Genomic DNA, 9,517 nt, shown 5'->3' with positions numbered 1-9,517 from the left:
CGCGGGGCGGGGCCTGGGCCCAGCCGGGCGGCAGGCGCGCCACTTTGCGACAGTGGAGGGCGACGCATAACGGTCGTCGTTACTTTGCGGCTGTTCCGAGGCCTCCCGACCGCAGTACCCGGGAAGCCGGAGGTGCGCAGCCTCGGAGACGCACGCGATCTTGGAAGGTGCTGGGTGGCTCTCCTCATTCCAGAGGGCGGGCTTCCAACCCCTGACGGGCACCGCCCCGCTGTCGCTATGGCGACGCGTGGCCGGTCGCGCTGGCGCCACTCGGCCGCCGAGTCTGTGTCGTCACGGTCTCGCCACCTTACGTCACGGCGGGCGGCGCCGTGGGGAGTGGCTTGCGCGGGCGGCGGCGGGTGGTCGGGCAGCCCCGGCTTCAGGGAGTAAGTGGGTTTAGGGGCTGGTGGGTGCTTCCATTGGGTTTCCTGGACTTGAAGGAAATAGAATAGTTGGTCAAGCACCACCAAAAAAAAAGTAATGTTTATAAAACAGTAATAAATTCCCCTTGGGCGGAGGATCAGGCCTGGGCTTTTTGGTAACATCAACGAGGGACGGAATAAAGGGTATCAGCCCGGGCGTGCCCCACTCTCCGGTGCCCCCAACTTGCAGCGGGGCACCTGGGGCAGCTGGTCAAGTACCGTCCTGGGCCTCCCGTGCCAAGCACAGGCCCCTCATCCAGTTGACATTGAATTCATGCAGCTTTCAAAATGTTTGCTCATGCGTTGTCTGTCTGCCTCCTGCACTGAGGAAGAAACTTGGAGAGGGGGTGACTGGCCAAGGCTTCCAAGTAAAGCCCCATTCTACCAAAGGACAGGGCCTGGCAGGGAGAAGGCAGCAGCAGAAATAATTCTTGCCCTAAGTACCTTAGTACTTCCCAGGTGCGGGCATTTGTAAAAATCAGAAGAGACACATCCATTCAAATATGTATTAAGTACCTGCCAATGGCTCAGAATAGAAGGGGGAAGTAGGTTCCTGGCCCAGGGAGCCCTCAGCTTGGGGGGAGGGAAATGGGCGAGTGGTTTCAGATCATGTTCTGCGGTGGTATATGGCAGGGTGCCTGGGGCTGACTCTAAAGGCTAAGAGCCTGATTTAAGATAAGAGAGGATTCCATGCTCCCCTGCAGGGCTGGAGCCACTTAGAGCTGCAAACAAGATTCAGGAGAGAATTCAACCCAGTTGGGAAAGGCCTTTAAGGCCCAAGCCCAGCTTAGGAGATACAGGTGCTAGGTGTTCTGCAGCAAAATGACAGGCAGGCAGTGTTGGCCCCAACCCAACCCTTGTCCTATGCCACGCTAAATGTCACTCTTGGGGAAGCCCAAGCCAGAGCCAAGTTACTCTTTCTCACTGCATCTGATTCTCCTCTGGACTGCAGTGTGAAGGGGTGAGTTTATCTAATGTCAGTCTCCTCCATCTTGCTGGCAGGAGTCAGCACAGGGGCATGCACACCGTAGATGTTCAGTCTGTGTGTGGTGACTGCATGTGTGAATGGATGGGTGGATAAACGAATGAATGAATGAATAAACACCCTAGCCATCTCAGAAGTTGAGGAGGTCAGGCTTTTATTTTCCCAGAGTTACTGGCCCCATCTGCCCTCTTACTTTCCAGACACTCAACTCCCAAAAGGGTGGATATGTGGCCTTTCCTCTGGTGGAGGCGGGGATATTTGCACCTTAAGCCTGAGCTCTGGCCTTGCTTCTGCAAAAGGGTGGTTTGTCCAGCTGCAGGGAGTGAGGCTGGGGCTGGAGGAGAAGCTGTGTGACTGTGGGTAGTCACCTCTGATCTTCAGCTTCCTTGTAACTTGGAGCTAATGATGGGGCCTATGGGTATATTATGGGAATCCACAAATCAATGATCAAAAAACTGCTAGTGTACAACCTTCAGCCTCCGAAAAATGTATTTCTAAACACCCTGAGATCTTTAAAAAAGTGAATGGTTTTCCATACTTCACTTGCTCCACATATTTCTGATTCCTTTCTACATTCATCACAGGGTTGTTTGGGAAAACTGGTGGGTGGGAAACAGCTCCTTTAGGGATCTCAGAACATTATAAAGATGATGAGCTACCCACCTCCACCCCAACCCCAAGAAATGAAAACAACATTGTACCTCCTGGTGACTTCCAAACAGCTGTGGATCTGGTCAAGGAGCCTAGTAGGATGTGCCCCTTCCTTTCTGTGCCTATACTTGTATGAAATTCGTGTCCTTCCATCCTTCCCCTTGAAGAGACCACCCCACCACCAGGTCAAGGCTACAGGCTATGTTTAGGTGTCCAGCACCAACCCAGGCACATGTAGTTGTGCAGCTACCAAATCAAATTATTACTCCCTACAGCCAGGCCTCTCTCTCAACTGGGTGCAGAGCTTGTGCTTACCATGGGAGGTCAATAGTGCAGTTGACTGCCCCAGGCAATCCATTTCAGGCTATGGACCCCAGGGGCCTTGGGTCACTTCTAAGACCTTCTCCTCCGCTCTGATTTGCATATTCCCATTCTGATGTGAGCCTCCAACACTGCTGCCCTTAATCAGTGCACAACACTACTATCTAGAGTCAGGTAGAGTGGAACCCAGTTTCCCTACCCAAGCAGCCTTTTCTGGACTCTACTCAGGGCAGAGAATGTGCATGACTGGGGCAAGTCAAAGATCTCTTTGGAAGTTGTGAGGTACAGAGGGGGAAATGAGGGCAGAAGACACATGAGAGGCCATGATGGGCAGCAAAAGTGAAGAAAAATTTGGGTGAACTGTCCACATCCCAGGTCTTCCATCCCCTGACACAGACACGAGTTCTGTACCATGTGACCCTCATCTCTGATTGGCCCAGGGTGAGCCAATCAGATCCTCTCCCAGGATCTGCACATAGAGGAGACAATGATCTCTGTTTAATATTAAAAGTGAAATGGCTAGTACAGAGCTGAATGGTGTTCTCCCAAAATTCATGTTCACCTGGAACCTCAGAACATGTTCACCTTGGAAATAGGGTTGTCACAGTTATAATTTCTTAAATTAGGATGTTGTCATTGAATTTCAGTGAGTCCTAAATTCAATGACAAGCTTTCTTATGGGATGACACAGAGGAGACAGCTATGTAACAATGGAGGCAGAGACTGAAGCAATGTAGCCACAAGCCAAGGGATGCCCGGAACCCTCAGAAGCTGGAAGGACAGGAAGGACCCTCCCCTGAGAGGAGGGAGTATGGCCCTGTAAATACTTTTCTACTTCTGCTGACAACCTGACATTGCCAGTGCAAGAGGGGAGGACACTGGACAGTGACATCCTGGGCTGTGACATTCTGAGCAGCTCCAATTACGAAGAGCTTTCCCAACCTGAAGTGGTCAGGCACTCAGTCTTACTCACCAGTCCCAGCAGCCATCCTTTTAAGGATCACCTCATGGCCCAAATCAAGTAGGAATCAGCTCAGGACATATAACCCTGCTGATTTTCTGAATTTGCTCCAGTGACAAGAGAACACACTAGTTCTTAGGAGGGGCAGAAGGAGAAGGGGAGATCTTCCCTATAGTTGTCCTTGAGCAAGTCCCTGGACCTTAGCCTCATCTGTAAAAGGATGGAATTGGACATAACTGAACTGCCAAAATGGTTTCCTCTTATGCCACATGATTGTTGTTCTTCCCCGTGCACAGGACGGGGAGAGCATCACTGATTGATTGATTGCCAATGTCTGTCCTGTGCACAGAATGGAAGAGGGCATCATTGACTGACTGACTGCCCTGTACAAGGGAGGGAGTGGGCAGCACAGTTGAGTCACTTGCCATCCTGAGGCTGGGGGGCGGTGGTTCTGATGACTCCTCCAGCCCCTGCATTATGACTGCAGTGATTCAGCAGTTGCAGAATCTTCCTCTGTTACCCCATTTCAAATCATTCTGGATCTTTTTGGAGATTACAAAAACAGTCCTGCTAGGAAATAAACATGAACTGTGGGAAGAGAAGAGTCTAAGTTTGCAGCTAGCAGTGGTACCCTTTCCCAGCTGGGAGGTTGAGTCAGTCCAGGGCTGTGTTTTGTGTCCAGCCCACAACAGAAAAGAGGGGGTCCATAAAGAGCAGGAGCTGCCCTCATCTATCTCTACATCACCCAGAATGAGTCTTAGCTGGGCCCAGCTTCTGTGGAAACAGAGCCTGGAGGAGGGTGTGGCCTGGAGAGCCAGGCTTGGGGCCCTGGGACCTGTATCTTCACATGGGCAGAAGACCTTCATAACATCTCTGTGTCCTCAAAGATGTATACTTATCCTCCAGTGTCCTTTAGTGTATTGTTTGTGACTGTTAAATGTGTGCTTAATTTGTATGTTGAATCAACTCCAAAATTTCATGTGTTTAAGGCTTAGTCCCCAGGGTGGAGTTATGGGGAGGTGGTCCCTTTGGGAGGTGAGGTCTAATGGGAGGCAGTTAGGTCACTGGGGACACCCCCAAGCCCAACACAAACACATACACACTCTCCTCTCTCTCTCTCTCTCTCTCTCTCTCTCTCTCTCTCTCTCTCTCTCTCTCCTTTCTATGCTTTCAGCATAATGTCCTGACCTCGCCAGAGACTCAAATACACAGGACTGCCTGATCATGGCCTTGAGCCTCTAGAACCATAAGCAAACATAAACCTCTCTTTGCTTCATAACCAGACTGTGTTATTTCATTATAGTGTTTTGTGTGTGTGTGTACAGCACAGTGGTGTGGACCATCCATGTGTTTGTGAGTGTTGTGCTTTGTATGAGTGTGCCTTTGTGTGGTGTGTGTTCATGTGTGCATGGGGTAAATTTGGGAATGCTCTAAATGGCATCAAGTGACCTTGAGAATGTGGCTTGCTCAAGATTCTGGGCTTTTTCTGGAAGGCTGGGTACTCCCTGTGGAAGCAGCCACACACCAGAATTTAACTTCCCTTTGTTATATTTCACCTCCAGTGGGCCTCCTGCTGGTCATTTGTTCAGTGACCTGTAGTGTTGCACAATGCCAATAGGGAATTGCAGGAGGTGATTGAACTATATCTCACATCTCCTCATTGAGGCCAGTTGTGGAGGGCAGCACACAGGGACACAGTGCTCAGAACATGGGGAAACTGACCATGGAGCTCTTGGCTCCTCCAATTGTCTCCTACCCAGGGCTCCCAGACCTCAGCCCAGCTCCATAGAGAGTGACATTACAGACTCAGGCAAGATCACTGCATGTTACCAGCACTAAAATATGAAGGAAAAGGCAGTCTTTTAAAAGCTGGGTATGTGGAGATAGAAGGATCAAAGTTCAAGGCCAGCCGTGGCAAAAAGTCAGTGAGACTCTACCTCAAAAACCAGACCAAGCTTCATGCCTGTAATTCTAGCTACTCAGGAGGGAGAGATCAGGAGGATTGCGGTTTGAAGTCAGCCCTGGGCAAATAGTTCACAAGATCCTATCTCGAAAAACCTATCACAAAAAGGACTGGTGAAGTGGCTCAAACAGTAAGAGCACCTGCCTAGTAAGCTGAGGCCCTGAATCCAAACCCCCATGCCATACACACACACACACAAAGCAGACCAAGCTGGGCAACTATGGCTCACACCTCTAATCATAGCTACACGGGAAGCTGAGTTCAGAAGGATCACCATTCTAGGCCAGCACCGGCAAAACATTTGGAAGACTATCTTGAAAATACCCAACATAAAAAAAGGGCAGAGTGATTCAAGCTGTAGAACGAGGCCATGAGTTCAAACCCCAGTATCACCAAAAAAAAAAAAAAAAGAAAGAAAGAACCAGAGGAAAAAGGGCTAGAAGTGTGACTCAAATGGTAGCATGCCTGCCTAGCAACTATAAAGCTATGACTTAAACTCTAGTGCTGCAAATAAATAAAAAGTAGGCCAGCTACTCAGGAGATGGAGGTAGAAGGATCAAGGTCCAAGGCCAGCCTGAACAAAAAGCATAAAACCCTATCTGAAAAACAAAAAAGCAAAAGATCTGGAGTGTAGCTCCAATGGTAAAGCACCTGCCTAGCAACAAGCACAAGACCCTGAATTTAATCCCCAGTGCCAAGGAGAAAAAGAAAAAAAGCTGGATGTGATGGTCATAGACTCTGCTGCTCCTCCCATGAAAAGACAAAATTTTGCTGCTCAGTGCTGAGTGCTTACTAGGTGTGAGGACTCGAGGTTCCATAACAAAGACCAGGGGGACAAAACAAGAAGGCAAGAGACCAGAAGAAACACATGAGCTGGGTACTGGTGGATCACACCTGTAACCCTAGCTACTCAGGAGGGGAGAGATCAGGAGGATCAAGGTTTGAAGCCAGCCTGAGGCAAATAGTTCACAAGACCCTAACTTGAAATACCCAATAAAAAACAACTGGCTTAATGGCTCAAGTGGTAGAGTGCCTGCCTAGCAAGTCTAGCAAGCATGAGGCCATGAGTTCAAGCCCCAGTACCACACACAAAAAAAAAAGACATGAATACACATGCACACTCCCTGTGTCCTGTGCCACCTTGGGACTCTGACAAGAAGGATATTACCAGGACTGGCATGTGGCTCAGTGGTAAGTGCTTGCCTAGCAAGACCTGGGTTCCATCCCCTGCACCACAAAAAGAAGAATAAATAAAAAGGACTAATATAACACCAGCAAATTTCTGGTTCTCAGAGCTGCCAGCAGGATTCATTTCTTGTGGCTGAAGAACTCAAGGCATCTGGTGTCTCAAAGTCAGCAGGAGATATAGCAGAATAGCAGACACCAGTTGTCTGTTGGAGTGTCCATCACCTCTGCCACATTCCAGTGGCTCTGAGGCAGACAAAAATAAGGAAAGTTCAGATTGATCAAGCTCAGGCTCAGGGACATCCTTCACCTGGCTCAGGAACCACCCATGCTCCTCCCCACTCATTATTGGATGGGAATTCACCTGGTTCCTCCCTTCCCATAGATTAATGTAAGTTTTAAAAGCATGTGGAGAAAAGAAGCACACTCTCTGCTTCCCAGCTTCCACCTGTATTTACCTTCCCTAACTTTTAATAAACCCCAATCACACCCACATGTTCTGCTTGGATTCCTCCACAGCAGAGCACAAGGACTGAAATCTTCTAGAAATACCTTTTGCCATTAACAGCTGGATGCAGGTCAGAGGCTGTGTGTGCTCCTGGGGGGAGGCATCCAGAAGGGGACAACCATCAGGAAATGAGTCATGGGGGCCTTTCCAGGTCTGTCCACAAGCCACATCCACCTAACGCCTGACCTGTCACCCTGAGTTTATGGATGACCTTGAGAGTGTTTCTCAAAATATCCTTCTAAGAATTGTCCTTGAAGTTTTGTCTATAGTGACAGCAAGAAGCTGATAACCAAGACAGGTGCTGGATTGATTATCTCCAGGTAACCTCCCACAGGGACACAGCAACCTGGACATGGGGATATCCTCTGGCATACAGCAGACAGCACCAAGGTCCATCAGCATGGAAGAGCCACAGAGATGCTTCAGGAAGGAGAGCAAAGCTGGTCAGGATGCAGTGTTCCCTGCACTCCAATTTGCCCAACATTTATGGACACGTGGGTTTGAGCCAGTGAAAAATTTCACTGTCTTTCCTGGCAGGAGGTCTTACACACCCTCTGGGGGACCAGTCACGGGAGGGTGACCAATGGTGGGATAGAGGTATGGCATCCAGCTGCCAGACCCTTGATCCTGATTCCCAACTTCTTGGCTGGGGACTGTCACCTGCTATGCCTCAGTTTCCTCTCATGCCATGGGGAAGGCTGCAATTGCTGCATGAAGCTGTGGGCCCCAGCACTCCTGGGTCCAGAACCCATTTGGGGAAAGCAATGTGGAAAGAGCTTGAAAGCCAAGTTCACTCTCTGCACACCTAAAGCCTCTCACATGCCCTCCTAAGATTGTGAAGGAAGTGCATCCACAAACCACTAAATGTGCTTCCTCTTGCATGCATGTGACCGCCTACAATGCTCTCACCAGTGGACATCAGTTCGCTCAGATCCCTTACATGGAGAGAGATTTACAAAGGCAAGGATGGGAGAAGGGACATCAACATGAGAGTGGAAACACCAAGGTCAGCAAGAGTAGGAGCTCAACCTCCCTCAGCCTAAAGGGGCAGAATGCAGGAGACCCAGATGATGGGGCCACTGGAGAAAGACAGTTGCCTTCCACAGGGAGGGACCCAGGCCCACCCTCTCTCTTCAGGTACAAGTCCCCATAGGGCCTGCTGGAAGCCCAGGGTTCTGTGTACACTAACCCCAGTGGATCTGGAGGAAACAGCAAGACAGGATAGTTACTCTTGTTCCCCAAGCGTTTCCACCAGGACCAGTGGCCATAGGAAAGTCCTGGGGATGCCCCAGCTGCCCACTGGGCCCTTGTCCTCCATCATTGAAGTTTGCTTTCCCTTTGTTCATTCCCTGAACCACTCCTGGGACCCTAATGGATGTGTCCAGTGGGAGGAGACCCCATGCTCTCCTCTGGATGACCACTGGCAGCAGGAAATCAGACTCAGGCATAAATCCACATTGGAGTGAGGTGTCCTGCAGAGGTCTTTGTATGAACAAAACAAATGGGGGGATGGTTGTTAGTAGAGAGTGGATGGCCTCATGTGTGGGGCAGCAGCATAACTCAGCCTTCAATGTGGAGGCAAGAGGAAAGCAGAATGGTGCTGCTCAGGTGTCGCCAGGTCCAAGGGGGATTTTGGGGGTCTTGGAGTTAGGGAGGAAGGGAGAGAATTGGCATCTCCCTTGGAGTGGGACAGCTGAGGATCAGATCTCCAACTCTAAGGGCTAGCAGACCAGCTGTGCCACTCCACATGATCTTGGGCAGGGGGCACTGCCCTGTCTTGGTTTCCACATCTACGAAGCATGGAGCAATAATGACTTCTACCATTCATCCATCCCCAAGCTCTTTAGCAGAAGCAGAATGGGCAAACAGGTTCGAGCCTCTGAGGAGAGACATGGAGCATTAAGAAATGATTACAGAATGTGACTTCAATTTAGGGACTGATGGGAGGCTTGTGATAAGGGTTTCAGGTGGGGCTTTGGAGGAACAGGTGTTGGGGACAAGGGCCCATGGGGAAATGGGTGTATATGGAGCAGAGTGGGAGCACAGCCACAGTTTGGAGTCTATGCTGAAGCACTAGAGAGCCCTAGGGCATTCAGCCCAGGATCTGATGGAAGCTAAGAGTGCCCCTGACTGCTGAGTATGGGGTGGTAGCAGAGATGGTGGAAGGGAATATGGGGGTAGGAAGGCCACTGTTTGGGAGAGGGAGGCATATCACAGCAGAGCTGTGGGAGCTCCATCTGCATCCCTACAAGATTTGTCATTCCTGAATGTGCAAATGCAAACATGCGCATGCACCCACATGCAAGCGTCCACCAGTGAGCTTGGGCTGCTGACAAGGTGTCCAGGCTGAGTGGCTCAAAAACATTTATTTTGGTTCTGAAGGTCAGAAGTTTGAGGCCAAGGTGTAGGCAGGGCTGGTCCTTCCAAGGCCACTAGGGAGACTCCTACCTAGGCCTGTCCCCACCACCTGCAGGTGACCAGTGATCCTTGGTGTCCTTGGCCTACAGAAGCATCACCCCAT

The sequence above is a fragment of the Castor canadensis genome, chromosome 14 (assembly GCF_047511655.1).
Source record: "Castor canadensis chromosome 14, mCasCan1.hap1v2, whole genome shotgun sequence".
Lineage (NCBI taxonomy): Eukaryota > Metazoa > Chordata > Mammalia > Rodentia > Castoridae > Castor > Castor canadensis.
The sequence above is the reverse complement of the archived record's forward strand: the minus strand, read 5'-3'. Positions refer to the sequence as shown.